This window comes from Bactrocera oleae, chromosome 4 (genome assembly GCF_042242935.1).
Source record: "Bactrocera oleae isolate idBacOlea1 chromosome 4, idBacOlea1, whole genome shotgun sequence".
NCBI classification, from domain to species: Eukaryota; Metazoa; Arthropoda; class Insecta; order Diptera; family Tephritidae; genus Bactrocera; species Bactrocera oleae.
This window is the reverse complement of record NC_091538.1, coordinates 8,920,988-8,933,919: the sequence shown is the minus strand read 5'-3', so window position 1 is coordinate 8,933,919 and position 12,932 is coordinate 8,920,988. Positions and strand designations below refer to the sequence as shown.

The following is a 12,932-nucleotide window of genomic DNA, read 5'->3' as shown; positions in this document are numbered from 1 at the left end:
ATTTGACGTTTTGTTTACTTGCTGAACCACCCACCAGCGCCCATTCAGCAGCAATATGAATGCCGCAACAACAAGTAAAACAAGTGGCAAATTTTTCGTAATAAAAATTTAATACGCAGCGCGCTCACTCTTTCAATTGAGGCTAATTGAATTGATAGATGCGCGAGTAGAAGTATCAGAAAGAGCTCAACAAAAAAAAAAACAATACAACGGTAAAAAACACAAATTGGACTTTATCACCACTTTTGTCTTATATTTTTTCACGGCTGCTATGCGACACCCACAATTTATCACATTTCTATTTATCCTTAAACACCCGTGCCAACGACGGCCCTAGCAATGTCAGCAGCAACGCTCTCCACTTGCCTTCACCGTAACCCGCGCACCCACCAGCCGCGACGACGCTCAATCACACACCACTTGGCCTAACAAACTCAATGTCATTTGCCAATTGTTGCCGGTACAAAGTCTACCGCATAGAGGCTACGCAGTGCAAAGCAAGGAATCAGTTTCATTCGTTGAACCGTCCCCGGCCGTTTGCGCGGTCCACCGATCGGCCAACCCATTCAAACAATTATTGTAACCTGAAGCGTTTACCGAGTGGTGTATGCTACTACTGATTTCTAAACAAAAGCAAAACAACGGCAAAAGCAAACGAAAGAAAACAACAACAAAACAAATAATACCGCAAATCGTAGTGATTAGTTGAGAGAGTCAAAGTTCAGAAGCGCTCTCATGACACCGGCTTGGCACGACATATCACTTCAAATTATTTTATTTATTTTTTTAAAACAAAAAATTTTCTTATTAAATGTATTTGTATGTTATTGTTGTAGTTTAACACGGGTGAGTGCTAACACAGGTATTATATTTACTTAGCAATTATACGTGTTGCATTGATAACGTGATATTTAACTAATATGGGTCTAACAATGAGGGTTTACGAGCACGTTGTTTATAGTTTCGAAGTTTAAGCATTTCAAAGTTCAAGCGCATGGAATTTGACTGTATAATCGGATACGCTGTGTAAATTGAGTAATATTCAATATTTCTTAGCATTATTCGAGCGTGTAAACTGAGAAAATGGACATGCTATACAAAGGTTATGGTTCCAAGGACGTTTGAGATACTATTCTTCTTTAGGCCGTGAGGGTTTACAATGTCTTCGCACCATATAGGGAACGTCATCCTACGTGAATGGTGTATCCACTAAAACACTCCCCACTTCTATAATGGATTTTTTCCTTGCCCCAGGACCGCTTTCGCATTACTTCAGAGATACTATGGAAACAAGAAAAAACGTTAAACGTCGACTGCTCTGAAGCTACAACACCCTTCACAGGTGCATTTCTTTATTATGAACGGTCGGTTGGTATAGCAGCTATATGATACAGTAGTTCGATCTGAACAATATGTTCGAAGATTGAGCCGATGTCTTAGACAATAATCTGTGATAAATTTTATGAAGATATCTTGTCAAATTAAAAAGTTTTCTCTATAAAAACTACATTTACTTTAGTGATACGATATCGGCGGTTCCGACAAATTAGCCGCTTCTTGCGGATAAAAGAAAGTATGCATAATTTCGGATCGATATTTCAAAAACTGAGCGACAAGTTCGCATTCCTTCTGGGTGTTACAAACTTCGTGGCAAACTTAATATACCCTGTTTAGGTTATAAAAATTATTTTTCGTTTTAAAGATACAAGTCATTTCGTAGTCAATCTAAACTGAAATAACTCGAAGAATACTGTATACTAGAAAGGATTCAAGGCTTCAAATGAGTATTTATATCTGGTGTGTCGTCCGTAAAATAACAACTAGCAAGTATTGAAAGCAGCTTAGTGGTAGAGAACTTGGCTAAAAATCATCTGGTGATCGACTTGGCTAAATTCTCTCTTTGCTGATTAAGATACAGATTAACTGTACTGTGTTTTACTGTAATATTAATCAGCCATAAATTAAGTTAAAGCCAGTAAAACGCATAATTTTAATGAAAAAGTCACTTTGAGCCTAACAATTCTAGAAAGTGTTTCGAGATGTATGTATGTACATACTTCGACTTATGAAATTTGACTTGCAATTAAAGTATATACTATAATAATAATAACAAACATATGTATATGTAAATATTTCGAAGACAAAGCTGACAAAATTGCGCTCATACGACAAGCGTTGTTGAACAGTTGATTTAGGTGTCGGGGGCAAGGTGCAAAATTACACAAAATGCGAAACTAAATGAAAACCCAGTTAAGCGCGTATAAAACTACAACAATATTATTTAAATGAACTATGATCGTCAACACTACCGCTACAGTTACTATTATTAGTATTATGTGTTGTTATTGTTTTTCGCCTTTTGCCTCGTCTTCTCATTTTTGTTTTCTCTTTCGCCGACAGATCTTGCCTTCTGCGCTATAACTATGTCGTAACACTCATGCTCGCGCACAGCAGTACAAGTATAATTTGGTGGACCGGGTCCAATGTCCAACGCGCGAATCGGTTAAATAAACATGAGTTAAAGTGCTGTTTGTTTAATAAAAAGATAATCAAAATATTGGATAAACGCCGTCCCAACGTTGTCGCCGCACTAACCTTACATACGCGAAAAATAAACACGGATATATATTTTTTTATATTTATTATTATTTTTTCATTAATCAGTAAATTTTTGCAAACTCTTCAAAAGCGCAAATAATTTTCGAATGAAGTGTATATGTATGTATGAAATATACGAATTTTTTAAATAAATAAAAACTTGCACAGGAGTAGATTGTTTAGGAAATTTTTTTTGGCTACAAGAAGTCCATGTATAAAAATTTATTCCAAACGGTTTAAAACATATGGATTTTTTTTTGAAAGCAAATTTATTACGTGTTTTTCATATGTAAAACTTTGAATGCTCACCGAAACATTTTAAAATACGCAAAAAAATTCTGGGAAAAAATTCACAAAATATTTCTGGTTATATATTGGTATTTAGGTTTTTTGAAACACGAATTCGATATTCATTTATTTTTGGTTCACCCTAATATATGTACATATATACTTGTAGTATGTAAATTTGTCGACTTTGCACATTCAGTGTAAAATGTGATAGATTGAATAATTGGCGAAAAGATAGTTGTCGCTTAACCGGTTGAGCATTGAATATGTTCGGATATTAGGAAATATAAGAGTAAGCATGCGTTAAGTGTCACAAGTGTCGAGGTACAATTTGACAGCTTAAACTTTTCACGACTAGTTCATATAAAAATAAACCGTTATGTTGGTAGTACCAAATTTTTAATAATTAAATTTACCGTAACAAAATAGTTTCCACTAAAGCTGAGCTAAAAGTGAGACCGGATTGTCAGCCTTAAATGACCCCTCTTAACACCGAATGAATACCAATAATTTTCAGAAGATACGGTAACTTGCTGACATACACATATTTCTACCATAATTTTTTCCAGAGATTGAAATTGATGCTACCCAAATAAGAAAATAGAAATAAATAAGTAAACATATAATAAAGACTAATTACACTATACTACAAAATCGACTTTTTCCAAACTATTTTTTTTTTCGAGAGATGCAGGCCTAAGTACAAAAGTAATTTTTCCGTTTTTCGTAGTTAGCCTACAAATTCGAAATAGTTGCTGTACAACAATCGGCCGGTTATTGGGCCAAACAAATGTTTTTTAGGGTTTGAGTGCTAAATAAAAAAGTAATTTATCCGTTTTTTGAAGTTAACACCTAAAATCAAAATATTTGCTATTTGTGTTCGAATCTCGAAATTAAGCTTATTGAAAACATCATTATTATTTAAAGCATAAAAATGCCTAAAAAAATAAAATAATGAAGACTATTTTACCACTCATTTGTCATGGTGTATAATTTTTTCAGGTCAAACTTATATAACGGAGAAATTACTTTTTTATTTATGACACAATCTCTCGAGAAAAATTTAGTTCACTGTTATACTGCTATGCTTCGGTCAACGTTGATGATTCTTAGAAGAGTATATAACATGCTGTGCTGTCTTTGATAATCTATGTATGTTAGTATAGAAATATATATATTTTTTTTATATATGGTCACATCATTCCGAACACTATTAAAAGTGATTAAACGAATATTTAGAATATATTTTTCCAATTGCGTATTCATACAGACTTTAATAATATTTAGACAAGTCTCATAACAACTTCCTTTTCAAATTTTATTACTTTTTTCCACTAACTTTAACGTCAATTCACATAAGTAATCAAAAAATAAATAAAGCAAACAGAAAAAACCAAAAAAAAGCATTTTCACAAATATGCATTAACTATAATTGAATTTAATTCCATAAATACCAACGTACATAATACACATGACAAGCGTCAGCTAGACTGTAAGCTAATAAAATAAAAAAAAGATTATAAACAATAAGTTACGAACGCGCATATATATGTACCTACACATTTGCGAACCAACTTCATACATACAGACGAACATGTGTTATGATAATTTATTGTGTGACAGCACAACAATAAATAGCGAAACGTTGCATTGGCGCTGTGGGAATTGACTGGGTTCTATAAGTAACTTCTGGCACATATAAATTAATGCACTTACATACATACATACATATATGTACACATAGTCATACATACCGTTATTGATATTAAAACAAATAAAAGTTTAAAAACAAAAACAAAAAATCAACAGCCCTAACCTTAAACCGCGTCTGGAAAACCAATACAAAACGAAATGCAACAAAATCAAGTTCTAGGTCAGTGTGGCGATATACTCAAAGAAAATGAGTGATTCGTAATATTTGCATGAAAAAAAGAGTATATCTACATTACAAATAGCGTTGATTAAACTAAAAGCGATAAATGCCTGTATAAATAGCGATAAATGCACTTTTTGATTAATACAATATATACGAGCATATCAATTTGACACTAGCTACTAGCAAGAAAAACTGACAACTGTCAAAATTAAAAAAAATAACAAACTGACATTGCATGCATCGGAAATAATAAAACAATTTATTGTAGATTACATCAAATATTATATATTATATTAACTTATATAAAAAAATAATAACATATTTCCTAACATGCAAACACAGCAATAATTATACGCCACTAAATTTGTAACACCCAGAAAGTGAAGGCGCGAACTCGTTTTTGTGATAGCGATCTGAAATTTTTCACACATCTCAAAAAACCGCTTATTTGTTCGCAACGCCGATATCGTATAACAAAAAGATATAGCTACCGTAAAAACTGAACGATCAAAATCAAGTCCTTGTATGAAAATTTTTTTTATTTGACAAGATATCGTCACGATAGTTGGCATAGATTGTTATCCAAGGGAACGCTGCAATCTACGAACTTGTTCAGATCGAACCACTATATGTAGCATATGGCTGCCACACAAACTGATCAGCCAAAATCACGTTCCTGCATGGAAAACTTGTTTATTTGACAAGAAATTTGGCACAATCTGGAAACAAATTGTTCAGATCGGATCTCTATAGCATATGGCTGCCATAAAAAATGTCTGAAAAAATTTAAATAAATATCTTTTTGTAGCCAAAGTTAACAGTTTTGCTTGTTCTTAATTGCATTATCTAAATAAATTACCAGCGGTTTATTTAAATTGCCAATTGTTTGTAAATAATTCTGAAAACCAAAAAACAAATGCGCAGTATTTAAAAAAAATCTCAATCTCAAGTTTTGACTTTAACCTCCAACCCAGTTGGCGTGTAAGTAGCTGGAACTCAATTTTTAAAAGATGTAAATGTGTATGTATGTATATATATCCTGATTCATATATGCATTTGAACCAATTTGTTAATGCATAAATTTGTTTATAATGAATAGCAAGTCATTTACAAAACAAAATATTTTCTAATATACATATATTTATTATATATATATGCGCTTAAAGCACGTTTTGGCATCTCATTTATGACACAGCACTTACTAGATATTTAAGTACGTATGGAAATTTGTCGATTTTTCTGTTAATAGTAAATCAAAGAAAAACTATAAACGGTATCTGCATACGTGCATCCTAGAACTTGCATACATCTGCATATGTTATACTATAAAGATTATAGTTATTGCATTATTCATAATTTCTTCTGTATTTTATTTTACTTTATTCAATTCACTTATTTCTATTTTTTCAATATAATTTAATGAATATTAAAACAAATTAATATTTTTATGTTCATCTCATATTTATTTGAATTTCTAATTTTAATTTTCATTCTATTTATTTTATTAAATTATTTGGCTTTGTTTATTCGCATCCAATTTACTAATTTTTATTATATTAAGTTTGCCACGAAGTTTGTAACACCCAAAAGTAGTATGTATAAATGATCAGCGTGACGAACTGAGTCGATTTAGCCATGTATGCACGTCTGTCAGTCTGTATATACGCACACTAATCTCGCAGTTTTTGGATATCGATCTTTCTTCAGAATACAAAATAATACATTTATAGTTTCTGGTGCTGATTTTCGATCCCTTATTTAAGCACAATTTATTATTGTTCTTGTGGTTTCTGGTAGCAATTTTATATTACCGCCCAAGTTCCGCTTAAACGCTAAGCCCACAAGGGCTAAACGATTGGGGCATTATTTTTGTTTACACTGAGCAACAATGACGGCATCGAAAGTGGCGCGATACACGCTGACAAAGCGCGCAGAACAGAAATACACGTCATCACTTTGAGCATCGACCACTGTTCACATTTCAAAATATCTACTTATAAGCGAACCTACGTACAAGAACAAAGGTATAAGCATTTACGAAATTTTCCAAGTGCAATAATTGAAAAACATAGCATTAAAGACACTTGCGTCAGTTTGTCGTGTCAAAATACTAAAAATGCATGAAACGTGTTCAAAGTTCGAAGTGGATTTGGAACATAGGTATTACAAAGACTTTGCGATTGGATAAATGACAATAAAAAGCAAATATATGTATATACATATGTACATTTATATTTAAATGTATTTGTATATATTATGACTCATACTACGTAGCTAAACAAAAACAAATCACAATCAATTATAGATTGCGAAAGGCAAAAAAACTCTCAGTTTACTTTCCTGCAGTCAAGCACTTTCTTTCACTTTATTATTGTTGTTTTTAATACGTTGTTATTTTTTACATTGTTATTTTCTTACGTCGTATTAAAATACATACATACATACGTTTACTTTTATAATAATTTAAAAATTTGCTACATTGAAATTTGTCGAATGTCGATAGACGACACAAGCACAGCGAGCACAAAATCTTACTCCTTAACCCGCTTTACCCACTGGCTAACACAAACACACAAACAAATATACAACAGCCTCATTCGCTGTACCAGTTGCGTTTCTGACAAATCGTATGATTATGTGTCAAAGTCCGTGAAATGGCAAATGAACAAAAAAAAATAATAATAACAGAATGAAATAAGAACACGTATATACTGTACACATGTATGTACATATGTGTATACAGTATTGTGCGCGATCGTACACAATTGTGTTTATGTAGGACTGCGCGTTTATACAAATGTAATTGGGGGCGGCCGGTTGACTCGTTGCAAATTATTCATACTCGTTTTCCGTTCGCTGATTTTAACGTGCTCGCATGTATTAAGTACATAATATGTACATACTTATATATATGCACATGTAAGCAGAGGGTTGAGGTCGTTGCTTGTGGCGGCTGCTGTGACTGTGACCATGAGCAAAGCTCAAACGTCATTGCAAAGGTGTGTGCGTGTGTCTAATAATTGCATTTGTCCAAAAGTTCACTGCGTAGATAATGTGAGAATGAAAAAAAATATTTATTCTTGTGGGAGATTTATCAAATATCAATGCATAGTTATGGATTTTCCAGCTGAAAGTATTGTATTTGATATTTGATATTAGTGCTAATAAAATTATAGAAATATCAATTAAATATTACATTAAGTATTCACAATATTCAATACTAAAACAAGAAAAAACGTTAACTTCATTTCTACCGCAGCTATAATAGCCTTCATAAATAAAAAGGTTACATACAAGAAATTGACTTCTAACAATCAGTTGGTATGACAGCTACATATATATTATATATGCTATAGTGATACAATCTGAACATCTGAATACGGAGATTCTAGTGTTGCCTTCGAAAATAATCTATGCCAAATTTCGTAAAGACATCTTGTCAAATCAAAAAGTTTTCCATACAAGAACTTAATTCTGATATTTTAGTTTATATGGCAGTGATGGCGATATCGGCGATTCCGACAAAGCTTTTTGGCGAGAAAAGGACATGTGCGAAATTTCAAATTGATATCTCAAAATTCGAGGAACAAGTTGGCAAAAACAAACAGTAAAAACAAAAAGTAAAGTTTGTAAATGTACCTGTAACCTGTAGTATTGTCATGAAGGAAAACAAAAAAATATTGCATAAATTAATTGAACTAAGATTTCTTTGGTTACGTTGTAAATAAATTGATGTGGTGTTCGTACATGTACTATACAGACATCTGTATATTTATTTAAATGAATTTTAATTGATAGTGCTAATTGAAAATTATAAATGCAAATTATACTATGCTAGAAATAGCAGTGATATTCCACTCAAAAAATAATACTACGCCCAACAGGAACGAGAAGAGTTAACCTACTATGCTTATGTTTATTTTTTCGATGACATTTAGAAGAAATTCCAGCGAGTGCAGTAGGGCATATAATTAAAGACAAGTGAACCGGATTGCCTCGTAAATATATTGACTGTTATATTTAATTGAAATTTATAGTAACACAAAACCGCTAACAAGAAAATTCACAAATGGAGGTGATAATGAAAGCTGCTTTCATGTTGCGAAAACAAGGTCAAGAAATAAAAATCAGCTAGACAGCAAAACTTGGAGAATGTAAATACAAAAAAGACAAAAGAAATGAAAAATAAAAGCAAGACAAATATATGTAAATACATAAAAAAACAAAACCATAAAGTTTAATGCGAGAGCACGAAAATTATATATAAAAAACCAAAACAATAAAATACATTAACTTCGGTTGTAGAAGCTATAATACTCGTCACAGGTGCATTTTTTATAGTATTATAAAAGGGTATAAACAGATCTTCTATATTGTTTTGATCGATAAATTTGTATAGCAGCTTATATGCTACAGTAGTCCGATTCGAACAATTTGTTCGAAGATTTTAGACTTGCCTTTGACAATAATCTATGTCAAATTTCGAGATGATATCTTGTCGAATAAAAAATTGTTCCATACAAAAACTTCATTTTGATAGGTCAGTTTGTGTAACAGCTATATGCTATAGTGGTCCGATATTGACGATTCCTACATATGAGCTGCTTCTTAAGGAGAAAAGAACGTGTGAAAAATTTTAGATCTATGCCTCAAAAACTGAGGTACTACATCTATATATGCGCATATATGCAGACGGTTAGAAAGGCAGAGATGGCCAAATCGACTCAGCTTGTCACACTGATCATTTATGGATATACATACATAAGTATATACTTACACACAATACTTATGTACATCTAATTAAAACAAAAACAAATCCCAATGCAAAATGAGAACAATATCTAAAAATAAGTCAGTTTAACTTCAACGCTAGAAAATGATCGCCTCACCGAAGATTTGGAGGCCCGTTCACGCTGTTGCGAACTAGCAATGACGACAGCAGTATAATACGGATAAACAATTGGTAATAGAAATTAGTTAAACACTACGCCAATTGCGAATGAAAACATCAGAAACCGGCGAACAGCGGCGTCTACCTCGCCGCCCGCCTTTTTAAAATACAGCAAGTATCTATATTTTGCCTACTTACTAGCAAGGAAACGAAAGAAAACCCAGACTATGTGCGCTATAAACAACAAAACAAATTGTGTCGAATGCGCTAGGCAGTCGATGGCAATGGCAGGAAAACCACGCTATTATACACGCTGAAAATCGTATGAGATTGAGGAGAAATGTTGCTCAACAGTGCAGCGCTGCACGAATTCCCCTGCACAGTTGCAATTGCTGATGCTTCGGGGCTACTTCGCCGCAGCACACACCCCTTTGAAGATACAATGACGAAAACGAATACAAGCAGCAAAAAGCATTGGAAAATATGGTAAGAGCCGAGCAGCGGGAAATACAAAAGGAGAAGAGAGCCAAAACAAATTGTGGTAGATATATACATATATATGCCGAGATGTGGTACATGCGCGCAAATTATGGTACAATGCAGCATGCAACAGCGTATAAATATATATAAAATTTATATATGTATATATATACATATGTACATAGGCATATATCGGCGGTTTTTATATTATATGTAGGAATGGAAAGGAAAGCCAACTCACGACCGGCATGCCAAAATAGATTTCTCTATAAAAAGCGAATGCATTACAAATGCATTTGATTTACAAACAACAGTGGCGCAGAAAAGTATGCAACATGCACTAATGTAATCGGAATACGATACAATTTCTATTTAATAAAATTTTATTGAAAAAATATAGCCTTACACAAATTTTGAGCGATTCGAATAAATAGGTATTTATATATTACAATCGGAGATGCGAAATTTTTAATTTAAAAAAATTTAAATTTGAGTTTTTATATTCGATTTCAGGAAAATATGCAAATTTATTTGAAATTGCGAAATTGGTATTAAAAATTTTATTTTAATTTAAAAAGTTAATTATAAATTGCAAACCAGTATCAAAAATTTATAAAATAAATCGTTTGAATGTGTAAGTTTGCCCACCACTGCTGTAGTGGTTAGAACCGAAAACACGCAAGCTCTAAAAAAATGTAAATTCATAACATTTTTTTATATAGAAACTTAACATATTTTTTTTTGGAATTTTTCAAGCCGTTATTTGAGATTGAAATTTTTTTTATTTTTTTAGGCCCGTATTTGGAATTACATTTTTTATTAATTTTCTTTCAGCTATTTGCTCTAGTGATGGAACTGAAAATACACAAGCTCAAAAACACAAAAGCAAAATAAATTCAAAAACTTTTTGTTTTAAATAGAAACTTGTGATTAACATTGTTTTTTTTTGGAACTTTTCAATCCGGTATTAAAAATTAAAATTTGTATTAACTTTTAATCCGGTATTTGAAATTAGAAATGTTAAATTTATTTTTAATAAAGATTTTCGGGATTGCAAAATAATAACAAAAAAAATAATACAAATGTTACTTTAATTTTTATTTAATACATTAGTTGCAACCCTGGCTGTAGCTAACACAACTTTATAGTGAATTGAATACATATTTATATTTATATTACACTAAGCTTTAAAAATATTCGCGTAAACACTCGCAATGTGATTTACTTTTATACAATACTGTACATAAATATTTACAAAAACAACATTTATGTAAGTAAATAAAAATTTATACAGTTGTTAGAGAATAGAAACGGGCTTTATTGGCTTGAAGGTCGATTTCGACTTCAAATGTACATATGTACGAGAAAATGATAAAGTAAAAGTCCTTATGCGCATTTATTTCTGTAATACACAGTAAAAATATCAAGCACGAAGTGAAAATTAAATATCAACATACTTTTTAGTACAAGCTTATAAATTGATAAACAAATTTATTAAGCCTAATAAAATGCCAATACAGTCAATATGTGTATACTACATATATAAGTTTATACTACATAACTGTTAAATGAATGTACCTAAAGAAAAACGTCACAAAAGATGGAATTTATGGCAATAATTGACATAAATAATCAATGATCATTAGAATGCAATCATTTGCAATAAAATCATTAGGATGCAATAAAACCTGCTTTTGTGAGGAATAAAAATCAAAATAAGAACAACAATAACTTCGGTTGCAATAAAGCTATAATACCCTTAACTGGTGCATTTCTGACAGCTTAGAGAGTATAAAAAGATTTTCATCGTTACTTTATATGTCTAATTTCGGCAATAAATAGGAACAAAATAGATTATTAAATTTGCATTGTTTTTGTTTAGTATTTTTCGTCACTGTAATGAAATGGATTGAAAACTTTATAAGTAGAAGGCGGTTGCGCTACATGCATGTGTATTATGTATGTACATATGTACATATAAAATTCTAAATAAGCGGTTTTGATAATATTAATTTAATATATTCCGAAATGAAATTTTAATAATTGAGTGCTGCTACAAAGTTCTCGACTATGAAATAGTTGTTGCTTTAAGCAAATGTAAATTTTTATTACCCACTGTGATCTTACAACAATAGCAAAACTTACGAAAAAATACTAAACGTATAAGTGCAGAGAAAGTTGAGCAAGTAATTTGACTGTAGAAACATGTTTGGATTTAAAGCAGAGTAAACAAATAAAAGCGACTTTAACCGCACAGCTGTGCATAGATGGATATATGGTAAATACATTTGTATTTACTTATATCTTTCATGCATTTATTAAATAAAATGCATATTTTTATAAGTAAATAAAACAGCAATTCGATGAACTTTGAAATTACCGGTTGCATATGCACACAAAATGAAAGTCGAATTCTCGTACAGCGCGTCAATTAAAATGTAAACAAACACATATCTCTTGTCAGCAATTGAAGTGTTATCGATAAATGTAAATAACCTGAGGCCAACAAGCTTTATATGTATATAAATCGATCAAGGTTATTTCAACGTTCGAGAAATAAATTTAATGTTTCTGGATACTTTTGCGAATTATAAACTTTTGATTGCACAAAATATGGAAACATTTTAAAAAAAATTTATGATAAACAAAGCAATAAGTCACACAACAAAGATACGATCGTCCAAAACAATGTTTGTATGTGTATGCATGTTCTCTTAAAAAAAATGGAATTTCGTTTGTGTACAATACATACACATATGTATGCATGTATATAGATACATTTTTAAACGCTTTTTAAAG

The 12,932-nt window shown here is 31.5% G+C and overlaps 1 protein-coding gene across 5 annotated transcripts in view; it reads right to left on the bottom strand.

Annotated features, from left to right (window-relative positions):
* Acsl (Acyl-CoA synthetase long-chain) overlaps positions 1 to 12,932 on the bottom strand; it is a 31,810-nt gene that overhangs the window by 16,730 nt on the left and 2,148 nt on the right. The window lies entirely within an intron of this gene.